We start from the raw sequence: 11598 nt of genomic DNA, 5'->3' as shown, positions 1-11598 counted from the left end.
TCTGGCAGTTTGAACTTGAAGATTGTTCGTTCCGATTTTACATTGAATGCAGATGGCATGAAATAAACGGAACATTTGTAGTTACCTGCGGCTTCTTCCAATGTGGTAACCTTTGTGTGATTATTTGGAGCGGCTATACCAGGCCGCGGAAGAAGCTCGCTGCAGCAGCAGACCCTGGGGGCACCGAGCAGGTGTCGTCGTAAAGGGAGGTGATTTCCGAGTGGCATCTGAATGAGACATTCGTGTTTAGAGGAAGAGTGAACATCTAACCCACTCGGGTTTGTTTTAAAAATACTTTTATTGACTGTGCCTGAAAAACGAACTCACTTGAGTAAAACACGGAACACTACAGAAACCAGCAGGCTGTGTATACAGCCACGCCCACTGGGGCAGGACCTTTAAAAACTTATCAGTGCACGTGAACATCGTTTGTTCATCCACAGAACGCCATTGAGGAAGGGAGAACAATTCCCGAAACCGGTCTGGCAGTTTGAACTTGAAGATTGTTCATTCCGATTTTACATTGAATGCAGATGGCATGAAATAAACGGAACATTTGTAGTTACCTGCGGCTTCTTCCAATGTGGTAACCTTTGTGTGATTATTTGGAGCGGCTATACCAGGCCGCGGAAGAAGCTCGCTGCAGCAGCAGACCCTGGGGGCGCCGAGCAGGTGTCGTCGTAAAGGGAGGTGATTTCCGAGTGGCATCTGAATGAGACATTCGTGTTTAGAGGAAGAGTGAACATCTAACCCACTCGGGTTTGTTTTAAACATACTTTTATTGACTGTGCCTGAAAAACGAACTCACTTGAGTAAAACACGGAACACTACAGAAACCAGCAGGCTGTGTATACAGCCACGCCCACTGGGGCAGGACCTTTAAAAACTTATCAGTGCACGTGAAAATCGTTTGTTCATCCACAGAACGCCATGGAGGAAGGGAGAACAATTCCCGAAACCGGTCTGGCAGTTTGAACTTGAAGATTGTTCATTCCGATTTTACATTGAATGCAGATGGCATGAAATAAACGGAACATTTGTAGTTACCTGCGGCTTCTTCCAATGTGGTAACCTTTGTGTGATTATTTGGAGCGGCTATACCAGGCCGCGGAAGAAGCTCGCTGCAGCAGCAGACCCTGGGGGCACCGAGCAGGTGTCGTCGTAAAGGGAAGTGATTTCCGAGTGGCATCTGAATGAGACATTCGTGTTTAGAGGAAGAGTGAACATCTAACCCACTCGGGTTTGTTTTAAAAATACTTTTATTGACTGTGCCTGAAAAACGAACTCACTTGAGTAAACCACGGAACACTACAGAAACCAGCAGACTGTGTATACAGCCACGCCCACTGGGGCAGGACCTTTAAAAACTTATCAGTGCACGTGAAAATCGTTTGTTCATCCACTGAGGAAGGGAGAACAATTCCCGAAACTGGTCTGGCAGTTTGAACTTGAAGATTGTTCATTCCGGTTTTACATTGAATGCAGATGGCATGAAATAAACGGAACATTTGTAGTTACCTGCGGCTTCTTCCAATGTGGTAACCTTTGTGTGATTATATATATATATATATATATATATATATATATATATATATATATATATATATATATATATATATATATATATATATATATATATATATATATTCACTGAAAAAACCATAGGTTTCACACCAGTTACAGTTAGGAATTAGCATTTAAAAAACGTATTAAATTCACTGAAAAAACGTTAGGTTTCACACCAGTTATAGTTAGGTGGAAATTTTACTCGCATAAAACCATTGAAATTCCCACGTTATAGTTAGTTGGACTCACTATAACTTGCGCGTGCAATGCACTGCTGATGACGTCACATATTACATCACTCATGACATGGTCAGTGACATCACTCACTTATGGTGGCCAAAATAATTTCAAAAAGGGGGTGGTGATGGACAGAGTATCTGAGTTAATCAGAACACTCCTACCCAGTCAACAGATCAGGGCTTGATCCATCACCGTTTTTTAGCTCACGTTTTTTGAATCGTTTTGGCCACCACAAGTGTGGAAGGGTATGCTCAGATGTGAGTCCCTTGCTCACTGCACCATCAGGATTCAAGCAAGCCGGGCCGAAGACGGCTGTAATGCCAGAAACCGGTCCCCGGAAGCTTGTTTCCTTTCCAGTAAGGAATTGGCTTGGTAGTTTGGTCTGCCCTGTTCCCATGATGCACTGGGCCAGGGTCAGACTAATTTGCATGTAGCCAGGTTCTGAGCTGGGATGGTGCAGTGAGCTAAAAAACGGTGATGGATCAAGCCCTGTTCTTTTGACTGGGTAGGAGTGTTCTGCTTAATTCAGATACTCTGTCCATCACCACCCCCCTTTTTGAATAGCAATGTAAAGCAGCCATAAAAAAAGCTGCAAGAGGAAGGTGGAACCGCAAAGTAAAATAGAGCCCGATGCGGCCATAAACACTGTGATAAATTTAACTGACATTACTCTAACGAAAGCGGAAACCCAGATCCTGGCCCTAGGACTCTCTTACAGCCCGAAAGCAGCTTTAACTATTCAGAAACTCGGATGGACGTATTCAGGTTCATCAGGAAACTTAAGTTGCAGAAATATCACAAATTGCGGGCTAAAAAATTGCCGGATTCTGGCCACCAAACCACATGTAGTCCTTCATTGTTTACAGCGGGCGATGTAAACCTGTTTCATGATTTGGTGACACTCCAAAATTAGCAAACAGCCACCATAAGTGATTTAGGGTTGGAAACTATGGAGATAGGTGGGACTGTAAAAACTTCATTCAAGCCCAAATCTGTTTTTCAACTAGTCATGCTTCATGACAACCTTGATGTTTACCATGAACAGGTAGTACTTGATGTAAAAGAACTCTATACATCTATACATTTTGCGGGGCACAAATATAGCCAGTAACAACAGTGGTATGTACAGCTTATGAAGAAGTTGTAGGACAATGATAACCTGATTGTGAGACACTCTGACAAGGGGGGAATATTGTCCTGTGGCCACGGCAGTTGTTCATGGAGGAAGCCCACCTCCAGTTGAATGAGATTGCATGTTATACAAAAAGTAACATCAAAATTGTCAAGGCTTCTTGGAATGATTATTATGGTAAACTGCTTGCATGGAAAAGTGGGGGTGATGATAAATATCGTTTTTTGAGAAATGACCATCCAGTAATCCCCTCAATTTATTTCATTCCAAAAATACACAAAAATGAAACCAAACGCCCTGGCAGGCCCAATATTTCGGCAATAGGTAGTATTATGGAAAACACCACAAAATACATTGATTACTTTCTTCAGGAATGGGTTAAAGGTTTACCATCCTACCTCCAAGATACTTTTGATTCCTCAGAAAAATTCAGGGAATACAATGGAGTGATGATTTGATTTTAATTACTATGGACGCCACTTCATTATATACGTCTATACGCCATCAGGATGGCATCAAGGCAGTACAATACTATCTAGACCGTAGACCGGCATATCTCTCTCTGCACAAAAAAATGCTACTCAATATGGTCACAACCTGTTTGGAGCAAAATTTCTTCTTGTTCGACAACCATATATATCAACAAATTAGGGGAGTTGCGATGGGGGCCTGCTTCTCACCCAGCGATGCTTGTTTGCATATGGGGCTGTGGGAGGAGCAGGTCCTCATAGGGCACTTTAAACACATTATAGATCAACATGTACCCCTTTGGCTATGATATATTGATGACCTATTTTTAATGTGGAGGGGTCCTGAATCACTTGCCATAGACTTTGTTGATCAGATAAATAGAAACCAGCTTAACCTTGAGTTTACTGCAAATAAGAGTAAATCCTCAGTATTCTTTCTAGATGTGGAGGTATTTATAAAGGATGAAGTCATCTCCACTAGAATGTATCGTAAACCTACTGCGGGAAATTCCTTGCTACATGCCACGAGCCATCACCCGCAACACCTAATTCAAAGCATCCCCTACGGGGAGATGCTTCGGGTACGGCGCTTATGTAGCAGTGACATCGATTGCCAAGTGGCTCAGGAAAACAGTAAACAAAGGTTTCTAGCGAGAGGCTATGCCACGTTGGTTGTGGACAGAGCGATCAACAAAACAAATTTGCTCACCAGGCACCAGGCGCTTGCCAAAAAGGATGAAATACAGATACCACCAAATAAATCGGAACCTTCTAACAGAGTCATACTTACATATAATAAACAACATAGAGCTATCAGGAAAATCTTAAATAAAAACTGGAACCTGGTATTGAATGACCCTGTAATTGGTGTTGATCTGTCTAGACAATGTCACAAACCTCAATTGACTTTTAGGAATGCCAGATCTATGGGCAACTGCCTGGTTAAAAATAGTCCAGAAATTAGAGCACCCACTCATTGGTTATCAACACAGAAAGGCTTTGCTAAGTGTGTATCGTGTAAGGCTTGTAAATTTGCCAAGAACCGAAGGATTACACAACACCTTTCAAGCCAAATCAGGTATGTATCAATAAAAGACTCAATTGCAAAACAGATCATGCCATGTATGTGCTGGAGTGTCCCTGTGCTTTAAGGTACATTGGTAGTACTAAACTACCAGTACATAAATAATACTCCAGCACATACGAGCCATTGCCAATAAAGATCAGGCATATCCTGTGGCAAGGCATTTTGAGGTGGCCCATGAAAGTAACCCAATACATGTTAGTTACTTTGCAATAGACTGTGTCCCGCCGCTCCGGAGGGGTGGCAATCGTGAAGGCACCCTCCACCTTTTAGAAACATGCTACATACTGGAGCTAAATACTAAGTCACCGATGGGGCTCAACGCTAGCGAGGACTTGTACTCTTCCCTTTAAAATGTGGGTTATCCCTTATTTCTAATTTGATCCTCCATTACTGAATGACATTTTTACATATGGCGCTAAGATCTCCTTATTTTCCTTTCTTTGTATGCACATATTTATTTATTACACTTACTTTGGTTATTGGTTACTGAATGTTTGATATTTCACGCATCCCAGCTCACTCCTTGGACCGGCTGGCTCGATGATTGTATATGTTTTGTCCGTCTTCTTTGAAAAAAATCAGCTGTATATCATGATTAGAAATATAAATTTATGCCAATTTGGGCTGTATTTTGTGGGAGGAAAGTCAAAATGCCTTCTTCTCAAACATACATGTTTACACTCTAGCATTATTTGCACACAACATTGCCTTAATATGGACATTCAGGGTTCAACAGATTTATTTTTACTATTGTGGTATTTAAATCGGCATTTTTAGCTTTTCTACATTTTTTCTGTTTTTACAGATTTTAAATGCTTAGTGTGTTACCCTGTTACAACATGCATATTAATGTATATAGGTATGTCCTTGTTTTGCATTCATGCAGTTATTTATGCGTGTGCTCTTCTCTAGAGTCTTTGCCCGTGCACCATGCCGGTATTTGAGAAAGTCTTTCTTCTCTGTTTTCGTTGAATTGTTCAGCCGATTGTAATTGTAACCTGCACTAGCACTTTAAATGTTCTCTCACACACACGCAACGCGTCATGTGATCAAGGCCCAGGTGGGGCTGAAACGCGTCGTGGCGGCGATGCAGGGTGATTAGAAAATAAAAAATACCTGGCACGAAGAACTTTGGGTCCGCACTTCATCTTTCCTGTGTGAGTGAATTCACGGATGAAAAACTGTCATATATATATATATATATATATATATATATATATATATATATATATATATATATATATATATATATATATATATATATATGTATATATATTTTTTTAAATATATATATACATATATATGCTTATGTATATATATATATATATATATATATATATATATATATATATATATATATATATATCTCAAACACCTTTCCCGCCTCTCCTTAAAAAACAGGTCTGACACATGGTTAGGACCTCTCCAGGTAAGTTTTTAAGGCCACCAACCGGAAGAAGCCAATTCACATTGTAAACACCTGGCAGACGCGTTTCAGCGAATGCCTTAATTATTGCCAGCATTGTGTTTAAACAAGATGGTTTTGCATGGGGTATATACTGCTGGTTGTGTTCCCATTGGAGCCTAATTAGTCCATTCAGAGGCGCTGTTTTTTTAACTCAGTTTGCAGTATGTGCTTAGGTTGCTGGTAGATGGAGCCCTTACATCAAATTGTGATCCGAAAAGCTCGCACAAACAGGTCATGCAGGCAGTCCCACATCGCGGACTCAGGTGCAGTGACCGGTCCGTGCATTCAGTAATGCCCGACAATGTCAGCTTGTGAGTCAGCCCGCTCTCTGCTGCGGGAACAGTTAATGGCGACAATCGTCTCCCGAAGGTGTCCCAATCAGAAGGAATCCACTGCTCTCTCCCCGGTACCACGAACACAGTCTTGGGCGGGGGGCGCCACTGTGTGTATATATATATAGCGCTTGTTATCCCTGATGGGGTGTTGAAGCGCTTTTTCAGCGAGTAGCACACTACTCCGGAACCCATAAAGGATTAGTGGTGAATTAGGGTAGTGAAATATGAAAGTAATTTGAGTGGTGGCTATTAGTCAGTTATTTGGATTGAGAAGGATAGTGGAATGATAGAAGAGGGAAAAGGTTTACATTTATATAATGCTTGCTACCCTAATGAGGTGTTGAAGAGATTTTTTTCGGCAAGTAGCACGCTACTCTGGAACCCAGAAAGGATTACTGGTGAATCAGTATAGTGAAATATGAAATTTGAGAAGTGGACATGTTAGTCTGTTAATTTGATTGAAAAAGATAGTGGAGGGATAGAAGAGTGAAGGATTTAGACCTTTTCTTTTCTTTGGGAGCTCATAGCAGTAGTGGGAGGCTTGCGAGGAGTAAAAAAGGATGTTGGGGGAAGAGTCAGAAGGAAGAGTTAGAAAGGCTTGTTTAGTATAGTAAAAGAGGTGTCAGATGATGAAAGGAGGGGTAGAGTAGGGGAGAGTCTAGAAAGGACTATTTTGTGGATCAAAGTAGTGGGGTTTGGGATGAATGAGAAAGTGGGGGTAATAGATATATTGATAGAGGTATAGGGTGAGAAATAGGCTAGTGCATTGGAAAAGAGTAGTAGATAGAGGTTTGAGATGAGTCAGCGAGTTGAGGTAGAAGATATATTGAGAGCAGTGTTCCCTCTTATATTTTTTCTCGGTGTGCAGCAGACTAAGTTCTTCGTGCGCTGCAGCCAAGGCTACGTGCGCCGAGTACCGTACTGCGCGTGTATACCAGGACTTTAAGTGGGATGATAAAATTAGGGGGTCTCTCAAGGGGGTGTGACCGATGCAATTAAGGGTGTGGCTTAAAAGCAATTGATCTAAAAAGCTGTGCTTAGCATAGTGTGCCACCCGACTGATATTTTGCTTCTTCATTGCATTCAGATATATAATACAAGTAGCATTACACCTACAAGAAGCCAGGACTATTGGCTTTGTCAATGGTTGTTTGTTGCATAAAGTTGTATATAATATTGAAAATGCTTTCGCTCTTGTGGTAGAGGTTGTGGCTTAATGCTCGAGCTGGCGACTTAGGAGATAGGTTTTGATTCTCGGTTCAGCTTAACATCCTGTGATTCTGGGCAAATCAATTAATCTTCCCATGCATACCAAAATAAATAAATCATGTAAAGCACTCCAATACCTTTGGATTGAGTTCAGACTATATAAAATTTGCTGCATTTCTGAAAGCATACCTTATGTTTGTAGACTTGCTGAATTTTGTTGGACAACAGCAATAGCTCTAGTATTGCAGAGATTTACTGGCTTTGCCAATGCTTGTTATATTTATTAGCACTGTCTTGGTATTGGCTGCACCCTGCTATTACCAGTTTAGAACCCAAATACAGAGATAAGCAACCTTTGCAAAGGGCCTCCCATTGCGTGGCAACATGAGTTGCTGCTTTTCTAGTAACTTTTGAACCATTTCAGCTAAGAAACAATTTTTTTGTTAAAATCTGCAGAATATGGAAGGCGTGGCTTGCGCGCCGCTGCAGCATGGCGTGTCGCGCTTGAGCTCCGAGGCGAGAGTGTCCCGTCGGATTATTTCCTCTGCTTCCTGACTGCCCCTTCACGAACAAACGGCATTCTTCTGCGGCGGAACATGCAGGGAGTTGTTTGAAGGCATTTTCGGCGACTTCTGCCAACAGCTGAATGTCTTCTCTGTCAGGCTCCTGTGACGCTCGATTCCTTCGCGGGTGGCCGCCATTTTCCCGCCTCTGACGGAGCTGGCATTTCTCTTCAGAAGTGCCGCCTTGAATACAATATTGCCGGCTATGGTTGATGTCCAGGTTATTTTTTTCTACGGTGCCTGAAGTTGGTAACATTTCTTTCTTTTTTCTGCTATTTTTTGCTGCTTGGCTGGATATTATGTTGCATACGCTCTGATTTTCTCAGTACAGCTGTCTCTTGCTGCTGTTGCTCTTTTTCTTACGATGTCTTTGCTGTGACTTCCTGCTATATATGAACCCTTATCATTCAATTTGGTGTCTGCCCTGCATATAAGCCCGCCGCTATTATTTACTTGGCGCCCATTACGCTCAGTGTGCTGTATTTCACTTTTTGGGTGCAGTCTACGCAGTTTTTACTCTCCTCTTTTCCTCAAGGGGCTGTGTATTTTTTCTTGAGGACTGTTCCTTCATGGCTGCAACTATGGGCCGTTCCTCGAATAACAAAGACTCAAAGGATGTTGGCGCTTCGCTTAAGAGACTTAAGTCATTGTCCCCTACGCCGGAGTCCCCTCAGTCAGACACTAAATCCACTCTGGACACAATATTAACACGCCTTAATGAAGTGCATGATATTGCGCAGTCAACAAAAACTAATACAGATTTACTGCAAGTGGAGGTGTCTGCTATTAGAAATGACTTCAAAGCCCTCTCTCTTCGTGTATCGGCCACTGAGTCACGTATCAGTTGTGCAGAGGATGGTATGCAGAAACAATCCAGGAGGAGACTCAGCTATCCTTGCAGACATCCCTGATGCTTTGGCAACAAGACAGATGGAGATTCTTGAAGTCCCAGTACACCTACCAAGAGGGTAGTTGGTCTAAGGGTGGCTCTGGAGAGTCGGAAGAGGAGGAAGAAAGTGTTATGGAATATCTCATAGGTAGGAGTCCCTTGCGGAGTCTAGTGCCTATGGTAGTGACCGCTTCCCTTCATGGTTCCCTAGAGGAGTTGGTGGACAGGTGAGCGGGTCCCATAGGTAGGGAGTCCCTTGCTGGGTCTAGTATACAGGGTAGTGCCTAATCCCCAGAGGAGTTGGACGGACAGGGGGAGAGGGAGCACCAGCTGGAATTAGAGAGGCTCCAAAGGAAGATTGCCCAGCTGGAGGCACACCTAGCACAGATAGCAGTAAAGGAGAAGTTAGCTCTGGAGGGTAGGTTATCCCCTGAGCGCAGTGTTAATTGTCTGGATTCCCCAGTGAGGGTGGGGTCCAGTGGTGGCACCCACCCAGAGATGTGGCACCTGACTTAAAGGATGGGTTTGATCTATACCAGGGGATTTAAGGATATAAGGTAGCTCCATTGGTGTGCAGTGTCCCTGAGGTGGATTGGGGAACTAGCACAGGGGCCTATAGTCCTAGTGAGGGGAGGGACACCCTACTGACTCTAGATGTGAGGTGCAGGGAGAGGGGATCCCCCGTGGCTGAAGTCCTGGTGTATGAGTGTGAGGACTGCCCAGAAAAGTGTGAGTTGAGTGATAGAGACAGTCTTGTAATGTCTCGCCCATTTCAGGAGAGTGGTGTGAGGTACGTGTGTGAGGCACTGGATTGTGAGGTGAAGGTTAGCACCTGCAGAGAACTGTGTAATCCAATTGTGGGAGAACATATTGTGAGTCACTGTTTTCCAGAGCTAAACCAACACCTGTTGCCGCGAGAGTTCTCTGATCATAAGGGACTTGCACAGGAGGCAGACCTCTGGGTGAGTACCAAAGGCTCTGTAGGTATATTTAGCCTCATCTGCTTTGCACATGCTCAGTTGGTACTTACAGCTGTCTATGCAGCTGTTATAGTCTGTAACTGTCAGGATGTGTTTACTAGAATTAGTAACTGTTAGCTCCTCCCACTTGTTGATTGTACGTTTTCTGTAAGAACTTATATGTACCTAAAACCTCCTTTCTGTACTTGTACCGCCTTCTTTTGAGCCCCTATGTGGGTATAAAAGGACCATGCTCCTTCAGTTCAGTGTGCTACTTCTTACACTACCGAAGGGTGTTGTGTGAATGTAGTTCCACCTCATGAGGTTAACAAAGTACTCTGTTTTATATTCCAGTTTCCATGCCAACTTCTTCCTATTGGTCTATGAACTTTGTGCAGAGAAGGGCGAACCCCTACTACTGGTAGGTCACCACAACACTAGGGGGAGGGTGCAGAAGTCCAGCTTGAGGGGTGAGAGGGGGAAGGAGCCCAAAGTGGGAGAACCAATAGGTCAGGGGCCAGTCAGGAGGACTGAGCCCCAGAGGAGTGACCATGGTGACGCTACTTCTGTCCTGGGGATCTCCGCGCACTGTCAGGTGGACAGGGGTCGGGAGATCTGCGCGAGGCAGACTGCAACACAGGAGGTCTGTGTTATCCTCGGGGAGGGAGTTTGTACTCCCCAGGAAGTCCTGGTTCGCAAGGCAGTTGTTCAGCTGCAGGGGTTGGTCCCTGAGTTGGGAAGTCAGGTCCAGGTGTTGTCTGACCTGGAGGAAGGGACAACTGTAAGCAGTGTACCAACCATTTTTTCCTAAGAGCACCACTCCAGGTGGGAGGATGCAGAATGCTGGAAGGGGGTGCAGAAGAGGGAGTCCTCGCCTCTGACCCCAGTGCCACCTAAGGGGTTTGCCAGGTTGGTATATCGGTTGCAGGGTCAAAGGCCCTGAAATGGTGGAGGGGTGTGTTTCCCTCGAGGGGGGCCTGTGTGCTCCCCAGGAAGTCCTGGTGCACCAGGCAGACTGTTGCACAACTCTAGAGGAGGGTGGTTTGCTTGGGGGGAATTGGTGTACTCCCCCAGAAGTCCGGGGTTGCCAGGCACAGGCCCAGCCTAAGGGTACAGACCATGGGTTGGAGGGCCAGGTTCAGGGTGACCCCCCTAACCTGGAGGAAAGGGCCACTGCTAACAGTACCCCTACCAGTTTGTGTTATAGGGGCACCTCTCCAGGTGGGAGGATGCAAGGCCCCAGTAAGGGGGGCGAGGAGAGGGCAGCCTCACCCCTGACCTCTGCCCAGTCTAAGGGTACAGACCCTGGGTTGGAGGGCCCGGTTCAGGGTGTCCCCCTTGACCTGGAGGAAGGGTCAACTGCTAACAGTGTCCCTACCGGTTGTGTTATGGGGGCACCACTCCAGGTGGGAGGGTGCCGGGCCCCAGTAAAGGGGGCAGGGGAGGGCAGCCTCACCCCTGACCTCCACCCAGTCTAAGGGTACCGACCCAATGTTGGTATGCCAGTTACAGGATAGAACCCCTCAACTGGTGGGCGATCTGTGCAGGACACCTGCCACAGGGGCCCTGACAATTCTGGAAGGGGGTACCGCTCAAGGTGGGAGGGTACCGAGCCCCAAAGAGGAAGACCAGGTGTGGGAAAGCCCACCCCAGTCCCCTGCCCAGCTGCTGGGTACAGGC

The sequence above is a fragment of the Lissotriton helveticus genome, chromosome 1_1 (assembly GCF_964261635.1).
Source record: "Lissotriton helveticus chromosome 1_1, aLisHel1.1, whole genome shotgun sequence".
Lineage (NCBI taxonomy): Eukaryota > Metazoa > Chordata > Amphibia > Caudata > Salamandridae > Lissotriton > Lissotriton helveticus.
The sequence above is the reverse complement of the archived record's forward strand: the minus strand, read 5'-3'. Positions refer to the sequence as shown.